The following is a 19,044-nucleotide window of genomic DNA, read 5'->3' as shown; positions in this document are numbered from 1 at the left end:
AGATACATTGCAGTAGTTAAAGAAGTAGTTTTAACTACCTCCCCTGAAAAGTAGTTGAACTACTAGTTAAACTACTCCATCGCGAAGCAGTTATAGTTAAACTACTGTAGAAGTAGTTAGTGGCCATCACTGGACAATAATGACTCGGTACATTCTGTCATGGGAGAAAAGGCAAAAAACGTGAACGCCAAGGATGTAGTAGCTCTGCTCAAGAAATTAAATTGCAAGACTACCCCGCGCGAGCGCAAGTTTAAAGTAGTGGACCAGGTGATGCTCGTGTTATTTTGCGGCGTGTTCGCCAAAGCCTATGATCAAAGGTGGACGGCCAAAGTGTTCAAGGTATCGCGAACGAGAAGCACTGATCTACCTGTAGTGTACTTGAAAAATTCAACGGGAAAAGAAATACTGGGATCATTCTTTGAGCAGGAATTGCAGCCCATCCACAATCTTTCCCTGTACGATATGCAGCTTATATCCACAGTGATTAGAAGGAAGAAACGGGGTATTGCACTACTTGGTTCGCTGGGTCGGGTAAGGCAAAGACAAGTTCTCATCCTCAAGTGGCGCTCCTCCGTGGTAAAGCAGTCCCACGACACTGGGCTTCACCCCACCGGTCACCCCACATGTATGGATTTCTATGGGATTTGTCTTTGTCGCAGGCAATTATTTAAGAACGAAATGGAGGAAGCAGATGACTGGTCATCCATGTGGCACGAAGAAATTACAAACCCCGTGCCTGAAAAACAGCCTGCGGCCCAACTACCGGTGACGCCACCCATGATACAGGAGGCATGGGGAGGGACGATTTCGTTTTGAGCTTCCCAGTTTCTTTTTAAACTAACGAGTCCCCGACTGCCAAACCAACTTTATTTCTCATTTCTAAAGAATGTACCGAACTTGTTCACACAGCGATTATAACAGTTTCGAATTGTCTCGGAGTCTCCCTTTAATGAAACAATGATAGTATAATGACAATTCTGTACTGCATATACACATTCATGTTGGTTGCCTAAGTTCGCAATACGCTAGGTCAGACTTTTGTGCAGCCCCTCAGCTTTTCCCTTTCCCCTCAGACGCTGTCGGTACAGTTCCCTGAGAAGCCAGCCCATGAGGTACATTTCTCCAGGGCGTTAGTTGTGACGCTGCCTTCGTGACCATGCCCACATCTATGAGGCTGACAATGGCAAGCACTTTCACACCACCTCCCTTTTCCCTCATGCAAGTAAAACAGCCTCATTGGATCGCTCTCAAATAAATACCACAACAACTGTACGTGAGGTCCACGTTGCTTTATCATTTTTACCATAGTGTTCTTACCCTTCTGCGAATGCCCCCCTTGTTGCTACTTTCTAATTGAACCCACGCTTTGTCACGTGCTTTCTCCAACCTTTTCCTTTTCTCTTGCGCACAAATGTACAGCCGCAGCTTATTCGCGGCACAAATACTTTCAAAATTTAATCGATTTCCGTACGACAAGGTATTTGATACGACGAAAGAAATCGCGATCCCCATGATTTCTGTTATTTTCAGGTTCGTCTTTAACATCTTTAAAACAAAGTAAATATTCGAAAACTGCAAATACTCAAAATCTCTGCTGTGAATGGCATTCAAGTAACACTAAGTACTCCATCTCAATTGGAATATTCGAGCGGCTCTAGGGAACAACTCAGAGACTAGGAGCAAAGATAGCATCGTTTTTATGTATTTGAGATTGTTAAGAAAGTTGGTCCAATTATCAGTGGATCTCCGTGCATCACTGGATCAGCTTGGATCACTTCCAGTCGTCAATACGTTTCTTCAGTGCTGCAGCTGCGAAAGAAAGAAGGATGCAGATGACTACCTGCGCTGCAAGACAAGCTACTACTACCATAAACGAATCCAACATTTTTCAAATCCGAGTCCGGATCCGAAGCCAAGGAAACTCCATGAAATATAAGCCTGAGCACTGAGTGAACACTCAAGACGACATGACAAAATGACTTAAATTTGGGCCGTCTTGTCATGTTTTCTTCAGTGTTCAAGCTTATTTACCATGGTAAATGATGTAATTGGCGAAGCATTCGCGCTTGTGGATGTCAAATCACGTCATGCACAGTTGTGTCATTTTTCTAATTTGCTAACACCATTTTTTGATGAGCGTAGGGGGGGGGGGAAGACAAAGGCAGGTAGGTAAGTGAACTGAAAGAAAAAAAGAAAGGAAAAGGGCCAAAGTGTCAATACACGGAGAAACAAAAAAGTTTTTGCTTCTTTGTGCTTCCATAAAATGGGGACCTGCAACAAAATCACTACAAAGGTTGTGGTATCTCCGTAATCTTTGGGATGCCAGGAATTATCTCTGCCCAAAACTGTGCAGATTTTACTCAAATGAATTTATAACGAGCAAGTTAACGAAGCAAGCTTCACCTCTGTGAAGCGAGAGGGCGCTGAAAGCAATACACTGCCGACATCATCCGGCAAGAGAGAAAGAAAGCATGCTTCGAAGCAGACGACAATGCTGGGTGACATCACGGTAACCTCCTCTGGACGAACCGCTGCAATATGGAGCTCTGTTTCCTGTTCTTTGCATTTTGGTTTCGGTTTGCTAATGTCCTCCCTTACGAATTAATTACTCGTGCAAAATGAATGCAAATGTTGTACTATTTGGTATCGCGGGGGTGGTTCATGTTCTATATGGTGCTCAACTAATCTTTCTCGAATCCTCGCAAAGTCTCCCTCTCAGAGGCACTATAAGCCAAAACTCCTCACGGAATGAGACACCGGTTCTCATGAGACCACATCAAAAGGAACAGGATCATCTGGGGAAATCAAACAACTCAGGGCAAAACACGTCAGGTATGTTAACCACTGCAACACACCGACACGCCTTTTCCCTTGAGCTAGAGTGCCTCAAGTACATGGGGGACATGTACTTGACCAACCATGCGATTCCCATTCTCTGTTACATCTTTCTCACTTAATTGTCTGTAAACAGCATAGACAACAAGAATTGGCCGAGGAAGACCACAATTAGGGAAAAACAAAAAACGTAAGTCTCTCACGCCTAGAAATTAACGTGTCTGTGTCGTCCCTGACTGAACCTCTGCATGCAAAAAGGGGATAAGTCGACTTATCCCCCTTTTTACTATTTTTGCTACAATGACGTCTACATAGCAGAAAGTACCTGCCAAAGAAAATTTCAAACCATATTGCAATTGATTGGCCTGCTAGAGATTGGTAAGAAACGGGAGATGCACGCGTGTCAATGGGACAGGCAATCCAAAATGCGCACCAATAGGAGGACTCGGAACGCAAAGCGCTGCGGCCTCTGCTCTTGCCTAACAGATGGCGCACCGGTAGCGCTCAGCTCGGGATATGTGAGCCGCTGTTGTCTGCTTCTTGCGGTAGAGCAACGACCTTGAAGCTGACCCGCAGCCTCTGCTCTTGCAACATTGGCGCTTGGTAAGGGCATGTGTGGTGGCGGTAACCTAAATTCCGATGACGCGGCGATACTGCGTAGTTTTGACGATTATGCTTTATGGATGTGTCATTACCAAATTTTTGGCCAGTTCAACATTTCGTTCTTTGCGTGAACATTGTCTCAGCTCACTAAAAAGGAAAGGAATGTTGCTGCTTTTGTTGTACTCCTCACACTGAAATAAATCATTTAAAATAATTGTAGGGCCATCTGTTAGGCAAGAGCAGAGGCCGCAGCACTCCGCCTTCAGAGTCCTCCTATTGGTGCGTATTTTTGAGGCGGAGTCCCCTTCACTCTTGGTCAGTAAAGTCAAGGATAGTCCTATCGGGAGTCTTGGCACTCGTAGAATTTCTGTTGGGGCATGCTGTCGCTTTCCACCAGCTTCCAACACGTTGGTACGACAAACACACGATGCTCCAACAAATACGAGTGGATTTAAAGGAGCATGGAAATCATTTGGAACATATATTTTTCACCGCTTGATACGAACATACTACCTTCATAAACTGTCACGCAAGATATCTCCTTTGAAAAGCACGAATTTCCTGAGAAAATTAGTTTGCAAGAATGCATTCCGCGGCGGCTGTCTCCCCCAAACAGAGTCTGGCGTGCGGTGACGTCAGGCGGCCGAGCACCTCATTGGTTGCCGTCCGCTCCCCGCCAGAATTGTCTGCTGTGTCCGGAATCGTGGCAAGACGCTGTTTCTATTTATTTGCGTTTGACATTCACTTCTGTTCTTACATAATTTGTCTCGTACGTTTTGTATAAAACAAGACTGCGGGCAGTGTAAAAGGTGTGGCTAGGCCTCTGTGTTGCTGTGACGGCCGGGGTTGAGGTGGATTGTACGCGGTTGTGGTTTCTGTTCCGATTGTCAATAGTAATGTGCCTGTGTGTGCAGCATATATATGATACGACTAAATACATTCCTGTCAGTTGGAGATTTATTCCATGTGTCATTGTTGTATATGCTGACAATGAACATTAAAAAAAGAAAATGCTTGTTTGGCCGTGTGTTTGGGGGTTTCCCACAGATTGCTAGCAGATGAACTCTACTGACTTTATTTTGGTATCCATGTTGTTGTGCTTGTGGAGACACTGTGTTCCTGATAAGTGCAAGTTACACAGCTATGCATTCATCGGTCCGCTCTTTCGCCTCGGAGATGCCAGTGTCCATGTGGTTCAGAGCCCATAGTGTTGACCGCCACACGGAAAAATCATGGTGGTCGACGACCTCTTCAAATGAAAACACTGGCCACTGCGCCGCGCTTTCATCACCATGCATTTGTAACCATTTACTATTCACTATGCATTTGTTCACACTTAGCAGCATCACTTACGAGTCTCTGGGACATTCGTGTGGCGAAATCGAAGCTGGCGGAGCCTTAGGCTCCAACTCCATAAAACGTTTTGTCAAGAAGATCAGCCTAAAGAGTGTTCAGTTCATCGCCTGTCCTTTCACGACGTCCAATGAACAACAACGCGTCCTGCTCGGTCGGCTTGCCGGCACCGTGACGCCGGAAAAATCGCAAAAAGAAAGAAAAAGACGGTGCGGCCACATGACGCCAGCGGCTGGCAGCCGAGTGAAGGGGCGTTTCTGCCGCGAGATCCAAAGCTCCTTCGAGCGCCAGGATTGCGCGCTACTCTCAAACTGTTGTGCGAATATGTATCACAGGGCTCAGAATCGTAATTTCTACTTCTCCCGTCATATTTTATTCCGATCATTTCCATGCTCCTTTAAGAAAAATCTTCCCAGAACAGCAACACAAGCAGTACTGCCCCGACGACCTTGGCATGGACGGTTTTCCCAGAAGTTAACAGCAGCACCGTGCTAGAACAAACAAGGCCGGAGCGGGAATCGTCGGGGGAATGTCTATGCAAGCAATTCCAAACAGCGGGTCTCCAGAGGCACCCGCTGTTCCAACGGGTGAGTCACAACCAGATGTGGGCACCCTCACGAGGGCGTGCCTCACCTCACAATATTTGAGGTGAGGTGAGGGCCAATTTTCTGGTGACGTTTGAGGTGAGTTGAGGAAAATTTTCAAGAAAAATTGAGGTGAGGTGAGGTGAGGAAAAATTTATGAACGCACATTTTATGAAAACTTTTCCCGTGCGTACACGGGATATTTTTCCTTCTTTCCACAGCTTCTGTCTCTCATCTGGGCGGGGACTGCCCTCCTCTCTCGCCGCTGATCTAACGCCCGACTTTGCGCGCCATTCGCATACCCGCAATTGAACCTCAATTTCCGCGCAACTTTTATCGGTATAACAATCGTTCCACGAAACGTTTTCTGTGATTGACTAGGCCAAATCCTCCAGCAAGAAGGAAAAAAAAGAATGTTACATTAACTAAGCAATTTAATGAGTTAAATTTCGAAAATGCATTTCAATAGCAAATTGATGAAACTATTTGTATTTGGTGACAAACTAAATGTCCAGAAGAAAGTCGTGTACCCTATATTTTTCCGTTAAGCCGTTTTCTTATAATGGTCAAATGACATGTTTCGTGCCGCACCCTGTATGCACTCACACTTGCGGTATATGCGTTTACATTGGTAGTCACTCAAAGCCAACGCGCATCGAATACACAATCTTCACATCGAATACACAAATAGCTTTAAAAAATTGAGGTGAGGTGATGTGAGGAAAATTTCGAAAAAAATTAAGGTGTGGTGAGGAAAATTTCGGGAAAAAATTTTGAGGTGAGGTGAGGAAAAGTCTAAAAAAATCCTTTGAGGTGAGGTGAGGAAAATTTTTCAATAAAAAATTTAGGTGAGGGGAAAAAAATTGTAAGAAAAATTTTGAGGTGAGTGAGGTGAGGAAAAGTTTTCTCCCAGAAAATTGAGGTGAGGGCAAGGCTAGTGAGGACAAACGCCCACCTCTGGTCACAACCAGCTGGAACCATGGGTCAGGAGTCAACACCGGAAATCACAAGACGGAGTCCTTCTGGAAGAGGGGAAGGGCTGCACAGTGAAGTAGTGGCCGAAGAAAATCTGGCAATTGAACAGCAAGCGCCGCCTTTCAGAGAGAGAGATTATGCGTTTAATGGCACAAAGGCCAAAGAGCGCCAAAACTATGGTAAGTGTGTAGGAGACGATGGTGGGAGACGATGGTGGGAGATGATGATGGGAGATATGTGGGACGATAACAACAAGTGATAATAACAAGTGATTGTGGACAAGTGGACGAGAGAGGAGGATGACGATAACAAGTGAGTGTGGCAGTTAAAAGCTATCTACAAGTACGAGCGATGAGAGATTTACATGATGATCGAGTTGGGTGACAAAGGCTAAAAGCGGAGCAATGCTAAACATCTGTATCTGACTAAGTAACCCACACTTGATCAAAAATTGGATGACATTAGAGTTCAATGTACTCACGAACTCCTTCCACGAGTTGTGCTTGGCCTCCTCCCTTGTGCGTTTGGCTGCAGCACGCTTCCTTTTGTATTTGTATCTGGAATGGAGTGGCGGAGGAATAAATCCTCAACGAGTCTGCCCCTCGAGTCCAAGTCTGAACATCCCCACAAACGGCTGTGTGCATTAAAATCCTCCATAATGAGGAAAGGAGGGCCAGCTGGTCTAAGAGATCTTCAATACCCTGTCGCTGCACATCTGCTGCAGGAGGAAGATATATTGAGCAGGGCGTAAGTGGTGTAGAGAGATTCAATTGAACATCCACAGCTTCAAATGTTGTTGTCAACGGCACCTCAACTGCAGCAACAGACCGGGATGCTAGAATCGCCACTCCACCTGATGATCGCGAAACCACCAGGCGATCCCTCCTAAACATTTGGTATTGTTGGAATGGATTTGTGTGTCCAGAGTTGAAATACGTCTCTTGGAGCCAGACGACAATTAGCCTGTATGCCTCCAGGAGGTCACGCACATAATCAACATTCAGAAGCAGTTCCACTGCATGAAAATCTTTTGTGTGTTCAGTATGTATATAAGTTCTTAGGGTGCTAGCACCCTTGCTGGAGGTGCCTTCGGTGGCACCTTCCGCAGCTTCCCCCTCTGTTGAACTGAGGAATTCTGAGGGGTTGGCGATAACTTGTGCAGTGCGCAGCAGTCATCGACATCCATCGACTGGGGTACGGTTTGAACCGAGCCCTCACCGCTCCCATTCCCTTCGGAAGAGGTACTGGCGACCTCCTTGTGGCCAGCCCTTGGGCAGGCCACGTTTCCCTTGGGGGACACATGAGCTGTGTCCCCTCACTGTGTTGGGAGTGTTGTGTGGGGACTCAGTCTGAGTCTCCACAGATTTCCGAGGTGGCGCCACTCCCATGCGCATAACCTCGGAGTACGAGCGCTTTCTTGAAAAGTGCCTTCGCTGCAGTATAAGAAAGATTCTGCTCAACTTTAACATTTCCTTTTCGTCCTTCAACTGTGGGAAGGACCTAGGTGGCTGCCACTACAGCTAATGCATTTTCACATGTCTGCGACTCATGGTCTCTCCCTGCACACTTTGCGCATGTTGTTTGTCCATGGCATGTCTGTGAGTCATGCCCAAAGCGCTGGCATTTAAAACAGCGCCTTGGATTTGGAACGTAGTGCCGTACATTACAGTTGAGGTAGCCAGCATGTATTGTACATGGAAGAGTGTCAAGTTGGAATGATAGCACCACATGTTTTGTTGGTATTTCTTTGCCGTCTCTACACATAATTATTCTCCGTGCACTCACCACTCCATGCTCTCTGAAACCCACCTCAATTTCAGAGTCTGAGCACATCAGGAGCCCTTCCTCTGAAATGACGCCTTTTACGATGTTTAGTGTCTTATGCGGAGTGACCGTGACAGGTATGCCGGCAATTGCCTTCAGGGACTGGAGGGACACGCTCTGTTCCCTTTCTTGGACCTCCACCTGGATGTCACCAGAGCAGAGCTTTCGCGTAGTGTAATTTTTGCCAATCGTCTGTTCCAGAACTTTAGCAGTTGCAAATGGAGACAGCTTTGACAGTGACTGGATCGATTCATCTGCGTGTATGACAAGGACTCTGGGGAACCATGCTGGCTGTTTCTGGTAGAAAAACTCGGTTGCTGGATTATCTTAGGGTTTGTTTGCCATGTGTGTTGCATTTGTGATTCAATGCGGAGGCCATGCCGCCCACCACTGAGCCCAACCAGGGGACCGTGCTCCGCACGATGGCACGTGCCATCACACTATACCCAGGCGCAGGCAGGTAGCTCTGCACGAGGTTGACCCTTGCTGCCGCGGCGACTAAGCTAGATAGCCCTGGCCGGGCCTTCCAGGACCACCTGTCTATGGGAAGCTGGGGCCAAAGCGGTGGGTTGTTTTCCCGGAGGGGCCTGCAAGGGTCCTAAACATCCTCCCAGGCCACTCAACTGCCAGAATCCACTTTCCCCCAGACACGCCGCCTTTTAGGAGACCACCCGCATATATAGACTTCGTAATGAACTGAGCAGCGAGTACTTTTGTTATGATCTTAACACTATGGGCTTTATAGTGAGTATGGTTATATAGCTGTCCCTCTAATGGGGGGAACACAGAAATGTTATGGTCAGCCTGGTTTGGCAGCGCCATTACCATGGTCAGCAAAGTTTTGGGAGCAACGAAAATTAAGTGGAGAATGTTTTGGGGATCATGAGTGTCTGACGTGTCTGCTTGACTGAGCAAAAAACTATTTTAAAAAATTTGGCGAAAAAATTAGCAACGTAAATTTTTGGACAACGCTGAACACGACGGTATCAGTTTTATACATAGGATACCTTCCTGTTGACTACATGACTAACAAAAAGGCGTGGGTGACCGCCCATATTTTGCAGCATCGGGTTGGCGAGATTCATGTTCGAAGGATTTGCAACTGAGCTCCACCCAACATTGCAAACAATGCTGGCAGTCGCAGCTGAAGAAGCCAATGCAACATGTATAGTAGTACAGTCGCGCCTCGTTAATATGACCCCCGTTAATATGGACGATGCGAATTATGGACAGTTTTTTTTCGGGAACGAAACTTTTGCCATGTATTTGAGTCTCGGTAGTATGCAAACCCGCTTTTCGGACAATGGACAACACAAAATGGTACTAATTCCATAGGACCCTATGTATTTTTGCCTCATTATTATGAACATGTTCTCAGGACGACAACCCCTAGGAGAATCGCATGACGAGGCCTTGTTCCAAATTTCTTTCTTTTGTCACTCAAGAATTCTGGGGGTTATTGTGCCACCCTTCCAGGGTAACAACCTTTACGAGAACACAAGAGGATGACGCGCCCTTCTTCGAAATTTCCCCGTGTCACTGAAGACACCTAAAGGTCAAAGGGAGGCTAGCAGTAGTGCAGGGGATGCTTCAGGAATGGGCATCATGATGTCATAGCTCTTATAAAGAGCAAGGGGACTTTATGTGACTTGAGTTTCTCCCGAGTTCATCATCGAGGACAGATCACATGGCTCGAGCAGGTCTCCAGACGGCGCTCCCGTTCATCGAATATAAGGGGGCAGATCTCAAGCAAATAAAATTGCTGAAATTCTGTTGACTTCGAGATCCAGGAGGTATGTGTACAAGCAAGCACTGATTACTGAGTTTTTTTTTCATAATAAATTATATTAAATATTGGACGATTTGTTATTATGGACAATTCACTTTATGAAAATTTTAGCGAGGAACGAAAGTGTCCATATTAACGAGGCACGACTGTATACCATTTTGTACACTGATATGTTCTACTGCTTCCCTATAAGTAAACATATATCTCCGGCCTCACTTGACCATGAACATGCAGTATGGCCAAGTAGTACACAGTTGCCAGGGTATCAGGCCCACATTCCGAGTGACTCCCTTTTAGTTCGCACTGGACTACATTCGAGAAGTCTCCTTTGAGTTCAAATAAACAGGAATGCGCTGCAGTAATTTCACGCAGGATATGTTAGAATGAGCAAAAGAATTTGCCTATGTACCTCCCAGCATAGGAGTGATCTTGTTTGGTGCTTAATACATTAGTGAACTACCTTTCTCTCTTGTCACGTTTCTCTTAACTCGCTCGCTTCTCCTCTCTCCATTCTATTATTCTTTCTTACTTTTCCTCATGACATGATTGTACGTTGAGTGGCACACAGGATAACATGGCCCACCTCCTCCAATACTCCGTCATTGATGATGCCATTCTCACTCGCCTTTTGGTTCCTCTCAGTTGCATCCTCCCAACTGTTACGGGAAAGTACCCACTTCCTTTCTCCACAACAAAACGTCAGCACAAACGGGCGGGGAGGTGAAGAGATGCTCTGGAGAGCGATGGCTTCATAACGCGCAATCGTGGGAACGTGGTACTTTGATACACGTGTCTAGTACTTATAAATCGATAAGCGATGTGCAGTATTTAAATACATTCTAATTAAAATACTGTTTAAAACAGAAATACGTGTATTTTGATTTTATATTTTAATACAGACTAGGAAAATGTATTTATAATAATAATTAAATACCAATTTTCTAGTATTTGTTCTCGTAAATACTTTATAAATACTCCTAAATACAGTATATACTGACTCATATCAGTCGCCTCGCATTTAAAGCTCAGCTCAGATTTTCGAGTGTTACAGAATGGAATGGTACCCACACGATGTGTTCATAAGGGAACACTGATTATGTGCGGAAAATAGTTATACCAAACTCCACGCGGTTTTTCCAAGAAGTGAATTTTTAGTTTCACTGACATTCCGTCTTGTGGCCCGCAAACCCTGTGTCGACAACACATTAGCGGTCTGCCCGTGCTCCGGCATGGCATGACGTTTGGCTTGGTTTCTTCTGCTGAGCCATCTACTGCGCAGATTGACATTGGGGAAGTGATAAACAGTTCGCTATTAGGACTTCACTGAACCCACGAGGAGTTTTGCTTGCTTCGACTGCAGAGCACTTGCTAGGCCAGTACAGACTTCCTGGTGTGTTTTGTGTTCTGTGCTGCGTGCCGAGAGTGCGTGAGCGTTTTGCTCCCGTCTGCAAGAACACTTCACCATGCAGTTCCAATGTTTCAAACCACAACTTTCCGAAAGGTGAAAGAAAAAGCTATTGACTGCAACAATCGGTTACAACTCCGAATGGGTGCCATCTTCGAAAGCGGCATCATTTCGCTCATCTCGTATCTGTTCATTTCGCTCATACGAATGTTACGGAAGCAATGCGCAACTTGTTTCACAAGAAGCCGAAGATGTCTCGTCCGGGATGCTGTGCCAACCTTATCTGCAGCAGGAGATTGCAGGGGCAGGACTAGGCATCAGATAAAGGTAAGACGTGTAAGTCAGTAATGCGGTGCAAATGCCATCACATAGAAAAGAAAAATACGCTATCTGTCAGTTACTGCTTCATCCTTTAGAGATTAAGCCCCAGATGGTGTATTCTCAGTACAGATTTGGAATTGCCTTGTTTGTTAAATGATTTCGCAGGCATTCTGGCACCACCGAAGAGCTTGCACTCCACGTCTCAACTACCAGCGTCTGGGTTTCAAGCTGAAGGCTCTCACCAGTGCCAACCAGACGCCCCATCAAAGTTAATCTGTTGTTGCTGACGGAACAGTGACACCTGGTACTGAGACATTTCATTTTCTGATGAATCAAGTGCATTACATCACTTGTGCTCGACTTCTTGTGTTCGTATACCCGTGCTGTTACTCACTAGCTTAGAGCAACCGTGCCTGAGCTGTATGTGTTCTTACCCCAGCGCTTTCAGAGTACATTTAAGCAGTATCATTATATCATATGCACGGCAGCACATCTTGTGTATATGAGTAAGGTACACATTAAAATGTTGGCTCAGGTGTTGCATTATGGTCACAAATAAGGTGTTCTTCCAGAGCCCTCAAGGGCAGTTCAAGCAGTTTCATATGTGCAACAGCACATACCTTTTCTCAGATTTGAGTAAGGTAAATCGAAATCTTCCAGTTGATGTGTTTCGGTCATAAATTATGTTTTTCGAGATGTTTCAGGATTACATTCAAACATCATCATGTGTGCAAGAGTACGTTCTCTTTCTCAGGTGAAGTAAGGTAAATCTGTCTGCTTTTGTGTGCTGGCATTGCAGCAGAAGCTTGTGTTGCATTCAAGTGGTATCATATATACAAAAGCCTGTTTGAGGCCTTTCTGTAGCTGCAGTGCTAATATTGTGAGTACAGAGACATTCCTGCAGAACATATCGGAGCATCTTGTGTGCTATTGTTGGTATGATCTGCAGCAGTATATTGATAATATTAATTATGCAATGACTTCAGCTAACATTTATATTCTTACTTCCATGTAAACCTGCCACGCAGATGCCCTACCCTTGGTATGCTTAGCTCAACATTGTACCGAAACAATCCACCTGGAGCATTATTTTTCAATTGGCAGTGGCATTGCTATCACAACACACCACACACTGCATGTCTAAGGTGCGTGTACAATGCATCAAACATATTCTCAGGTACAGGCAAGCTGGTACGCAATTACAGCATGAAACAACTCACACAAAGATCGTAAAGTCATGCCTTTTCCTCCGCGCCTCGGGTTTCATGTTATTATCCTCACATGCAGCTCATTTTGCCTGTGCTGTGCAGCATAAGCAAAAGCACATTGTTTTTGGTCACGTGACACAGGACATAAATACAGTGAAACCTTCCTATGTTGGACACCCGCAGTGCAGCCGAAGCATGTCCTACTTATAGAGGTGTCCGAGTTACAGAATATGACGGCAACAAAAAAAATGGAAAAGATCACAGCTGTGAGAAATGTCCCCCTTCTTCAATTTAAGGTCCTTAGTGGTACCTCTACCCACTCTTCACTGATAATTATTACTGATTTTTTGTAGATTCAATTCCGTTCAGATTCCACTCAATGGCATTACCTCTAGCTTTTCGAGCAGCGAGGACTTTTCTCTGAAGTGTCAGCCCGCTTTTCGTTGCTTTGGTGCAATGCGCATTCAAAGGCTCTACACAAACCGAAGACAAGTGCTCACACAAGGAATTACAATGTGGACTGACAGCACTTGTTGTTGGACTCGAAAACCTAAAGCAACAAAATGCTGAGACCAGTATAGGGGAAAAACCGGGCAAAAGTCAGGGCCACTGGCTCATTTTGGGTCTTTTTGGTGCAAAGATGGCCTGAAATTGAGGTAATTTGGCCAGGGTTTTGTCCGACTTAGCAGGGAAAACCCTGTCCTACTTCCGGGATAGGGAGGTGTCCGACAGAGTATTTCGTCCCCATGTAGTTCCAATGGGAGCCTGCCCGTGCAACGAAATCTTGTCAGACATGGGGAGTTGTCCGAGGTAGGGAGGTGACCAACTTTTGAGGTTTTACCGTACTACCCAGCATTCTACATCATGTAATCTAACAGTTGTTCATGTTTGGATATTTTAACCATGGAATTTATCCTGCATGCACCGTACCATGTCCAAAGACAAACAACTGCTAGACAGCAATACGTACTGTTGCCGTATAGCACTTATGGCTTGCGTCCTGTGATCGGAAACAGTGGTGTCTTCTTTCCGCTACAACCAGTAAACTACAGTAAAGATTTAGAAATACTGTGTCATACCATAAAGTACTGTGGGAAATGGCAGTTTGAGAAACTGGAGAAGACTGTTCTGGAGAACGGGGGACATGTTCTACGGTGAAATTTTTTACAGTGTGTGCTGTACCACGTAATGCACTGCAGGCCCACCACAGTATCGTAACGCTCTGAATACTGATTTGCTCAAAAAAGGAGCGTGTGCGTTTCTTGTACTAACTTCCCCTTATGCAAAATAGTAGAAAAATGTTTTCAGCCAATGGGGAGGGAGAGGACATCATTCTGGACTTTCTTTGATCTACAATGTGTTGTGTGTGACGGTCATTTTGAAGAGTGTAGGTGGTACAAGACTGTGTTCCCACATTCTTGGCTGTGTTGACTAATAACCATAATAAAATAGAGAGTACATTTGTTGCTTCATATATTTGTGTCATGGCAAAGTATGTAGAGATACATCTGTCTCAACATACAAGTGCCACAACTGCTTTTTGTGCCTGAAACATGACAAATAGTTGTCTGTTCAACACCACTAATCATGTGCCGGCCTCCATGACATGTCTGTGACATTCCAAAGTGATTAACATGTCCCATAGTTGTGTGCAATGTTGAAGATGACTGTGTACCTTCTATGGATTCTCGTTTCAAGAAAAGTACTGCGCGATTTGCTAACAGCGCCTGGCTGTAGCTTTACGATTCGACATAAAAACATGACCAACTGACTCTCACAAATTTTGTGATGTTATACTTTTGAAACAACATTAATACGCCGCAGTGGTCTTTTCTCCTTTGTTCCTTCTAACCTAGAAATATTAGGTCTTCGGCATCACCAGCCTTAGTTGCTGAGCATGCAATTATTTACGTTGAGCGCTGCAGTTTCATATTTGTTTCTGTGGACAAGCAAGCCCAGGCTTCCCCATTTTGATAAGGGTATTTCAGCTTTGACAGGGCATTTGTGGACAAGGAAAACATTTGGACTATTGTGTATTTTGCTACGAAGTGCACCGTAAAAGGCAGAGGACAACATCAACCATTTCCACTAAGGTTATTAAATTTGTGATAAAGTACATATAGGGCCCTCGGTTTTCGCGTAAAACCCGGGTAAAGCCCGAATTTACACCCCGATTTGAATGACGTACAATTCGGGTTAAACCCGGAAAAACCCGGAAATTCGATTTCCCAGCGTTCCATGCCGCGAATCTTGAGGCCCGGCCAGCCGGCAGGAACCGCCGGAACCACCGCGTCCGCGCTGAATGACTCATCTCGACTGCTACTGTGGCGTCATCTCATGCACTGTGTACGAAGCTACTGCCACCGTCCAATCAAAGGCTGGCTGCGCCTCTTGGAGATTTACCCGCCCGCAGTTGTGGATGAGACGCGCCGATGGTTTTGATTTATATTGTGAGCAATGGGACGGAAATCGCTGCAGTCTTGGGCTGCCGAGCACAATGACCTCGAAGTAGTGGTGAAAAAGCGAAAAGGTGGGGAAGAAGAGCAGACACTGGTGTGCAAATATTGCAAGATGGAAATGGTGACGTCGAAGAAGCCCTACGGCCGCATCCGCGAGCACCTTGCGTCTGCAAGGCACGTGAAATTAAAGGAAGAGAGGCAGCACCCAACAATGTTTGATGTGTGCTATCGTCAACCATGCTTGCGTAAAGGCATTCTGCGAGAGCGGGATCAGTCTCAAGCAAGCCGAAGGATCTATGGGAGACTTCATCAGAACCTACTGCCCCGCAGCGAAAACAATGCCCAGTGTGACGCGATCGAAATACCTCACCAAAGTGTTCGAAAAGTACATGGAGGATATCAGGGAGGACATAGGTGACTCGAAAGTCTCTGTCATCATAGATGAATTGCCCGACGTGACAGGTGTGCCGACAGTAAACACACTGGTGTGTTTCTACAGCCATAACCGAAAGCAGAAACAGATTTTTCTCATTGATGTAACGCGTGTCAATGCATGCAATAGCTTCACACTCAGCCGTGTCGTGACAGACGCTATGAGGAAAGTTTGCAAGACTTGGCATGATGTAATAGCTTTGTCTAGCGACTCGGCAGAATACGTCAGGAAAATGGTAAAGGACATTCGTGCGTCTGAGGTGGTGGAAACTGTCCATGTGCGCAATGTGCCACATCATCTTCATGTAACTGTCAACCATGCTTTGTCATCAGACACAGTCAGCGTTGTGAGGAAGGTTGTCACAAAGTTTGGCGCGGTGTTCAAACACGCAAATAAGTTACTCAGTGAATACTATGCTCTCTGTGTGGCAAATGGCGTGGAACCGGGCGACGTTAAGCGCCCAGCAGCAGTGGTGCTTTACCGATGGGGGGAGTTTCTTCTCGTGCTTAGAAACAACAGTTGCATTTTGGGACTGCCTCACAGAAGTTGTGGAGCAACATGCTGAATCAAACAACAAGGCAAGGGACATTGTAGACCTTCTCAATGGCCGCAAGGCATTACTGTATGCAAAGGCTGTGTTACTCCTGGAGTGCCTTCGGCCCATCATTGAAATCCAGCGCAACCTCGAAAGCGGAAAATTGCTGCTCCCTGAGTATAACTATCTGTACAGTGTGATGTTGCCAGAGGTATTTAGAAGCATAAAGGAGACTAGTGGATCAAGCCAGACATGAAAGACTCTCCTTGTGATAATGCCAAGAGAGGTGTCCACTGAGGCCAACAAAGCCTGCAAGACATTCTCGCAGAAACTACTAGAAAAGTGAGTGAAGCAGGTCCTGCCCTAGATCAAATGGACATCTGGGAGAAAAGCCACAAGATCTTCTGTAATCCTGACTTCAACACTTACAGGACTTTTTTTCGCTTGCAGCAGATATCAATGACGAGCTGAGGCAGCAATTTGATATGTACATGCAAGAGCCACCCCTTGCAAGCTCGCACCTTCAAACCATTCAGTACTGGGATGCTGTTCAGGAACAATACAGCTCCCTTTCAAAGGCAGCACTTGCACTCCTGTGCATGCCCACGGGCAGCTGCGACGTAGAAAGGAGTTTTTCGAAATTACGGTACCTGCAGCGCCCCGATCGTTCAGCAATGGGCAATACTTTGTTAAGTATGCAGCTCATACTTTACGTCAATGGGAGTTACCGCAAGCCCAAGTGACACCACAATTCATCAGAGTATGTATTTCTGTTGAACATGTGGCCGATATTTCAGCTAATCAGTAATAAACATTCATCTTGTATTCCGTTGGCACATTAAGCAGCCTTTCTGTCGTCCTTCCTTTTTTCTTTTTTTTAAACCCGAAAACATGCTCACGCACACTATTTCACCCCATTTTACCCTGTTTTGCAGCCCTTGATATAGCACCCAATTTTTACCCCCCAGATTTAAAAAAAAATAAAACCCGAAAACTGAGGGCATATACCTTTCGTCACCGACTGATTTGGTGGCAAAGTTACTTGAGTGGCAGTTGTGCAATTTTAAGCGCATGTTTAAAAAAAATTAGGGTATGGGAAGTGCAGCCTGGTTGAACACGTGGAGTACACAATATAATAATTGGGGGTTTACCTCGCGAGACAACTGAGTGTGGAATACACAGCACAGTGTAATGTTCCTTATTCTGGCAATGTTAGCATGGATCAAGAAGTGGGAAATGTTGCACTACCCTTAATAACATCTGTTGGGCCCAGCAAACAGGATACATACAGGGTGTCCCAGAAAACGTGTCATTGAATTATAATAAAAAAACTACACCACCTAGAGTCATGCGGTCAACGGCATTTGTTCTTACTGGGTTTTTGCCACCTCCTCATGTGAATGTCGTGTAACGTAAGTTTAATTATGTAAATTTTTGCGAACTGAACTCGGAAATTTGCCTAGTAAATGTCACTTTTTTACCCCACCAATGTGAAGAGCGTGTCTAATTTACTCAAATTAATGATAATTGACAGGGATATTCAGGAGTTATCCCATCGGAAAAAATAGGCGAACCTCACGCTCTACGGAGGTCGCACAGAATAGCGCACGATGAATTTTTCAGCGCAATCTTTGTCAGTCCGACGAAAGGAGGTTGGAAACCCAGCCCACCCCGGCATCGAGCACTGCGAGCACTGCGAGCGATTGCGCTCAAAAAGACATCGCGTGTTATGGCCCGGTGCTCCGAAAAGCATGACATTCGGCTATTTTTTTCGATGGGATAGCTCGTGAATATCGCTGTCAATTATCATGAATTGGAGTGAATTCGGCACGCTCTTCATATTGGTGGGGTAAAAAAGTGACCTTCCCTTGGCAAATTTCTGAGTTCAGTTAGCAAATATTTGCATAATTAAACTTGGGGTACATGACATTAACTTTACAAGGTGGCAAAAACCTAATAAGAACAAATGCCGTTGACCGCATGATTCTAGGTGGCGTAGTTTTTTTATTATAATTCAATGACACGTTTTCTGGGACACCCTGTATACCCTGATTGCAAGACACTATGCCTAACTCAAAAGCAATACGAGATCGACCCGTACGTGTTTATTTGCGAAACTATTAAGAATGAAATACGGCCTGTGTGGTATAGAACAATGCGCACACTCAAGTAAACATGCAAAAAATGCGTATAAGGGCTCTCGATCTACATGCCGTGATGCGCTCTACGAGATAAACGACACACTACAAAAATACATCCAACACTTTTTGGGCAGGGCAACTCTAATGAGCACTTTCATATAACCCACGAATGGTTCAACGAATGCAGTTCCAATGGTCACGATACATTCCTACGTCGTTCATTGCGGTCACGCTATGATGCTGCAGAATATATGTGTCTCGTGTAACAAGCTTGGCAACTGCACGATGTGCATAGGCAGAAATACGGTCTTCTTTTTCTTTGAAGACCAGTCCTCTGCAGGTACAGTCAACCCACATTAATATGACCAAGGCCGTTCCCGCAGATTTTGGTCATAAAGCGAACTGTCATATTAACAAGCATCATGGATGATGGTGCACATAAGCCGTTCATAACTGTTTGGCTTTGTCTAGTTTATTGAACGTGAAAACACTGCAGGCACGGTATTTCATTTATTTTATTTTACCGACACAATTTACTAGGTATTTACAACCTTACACTTCATTTACAGGTTATTGACG

At 45.2% G+C, this 19,044-nt stretch overlaps 1 protein-coding gene across 2 annotated transcripts in view; it reads right to left on the bottom strand.

Annotated features, from left to right (window-relative positions):
• Positions 1-6,851: 6,851 nt before the first annotated feature.
• LOC135375965 (ubiquitin conjugation factor E4 B-like) overlaps positions 6,852-19,044 on the bottom strand; it is a 54,920-nt gene continuing 42,727 nt past the window's right edge. For both annotated transcript variants that reach the window (XM_064608597.1, XM_064608599.1), the window contains exon 8: positions 6,852-6,907. The gene's annotated coding sequence lies outside the window, so the exon portion shown is untranslated. The remainder of the gene's footprint in view (positions 6,908-19,044) is intronic.

The sequence above is a fragment of the Ornithodoros turicata genome, unplaced genomic scaffold, assembly GCF_037126465.1.
Source record: "Ornithodoros turicata isolate Travis unplaced genomic scaffold, ASM3712646v1 ctg00000960.1, whole genome shotgun sequence".
NCBI lineage: Eukaryota > Metazoa > Arthropoda > Arachnida > Ixodida > Argasidae > Ornithodoros > Ornithodoros turicata.
Note: the sequence above shows the minus strand (reverse complement) of the source record. Positions and strands in the feature narration are given on the sequence as shown.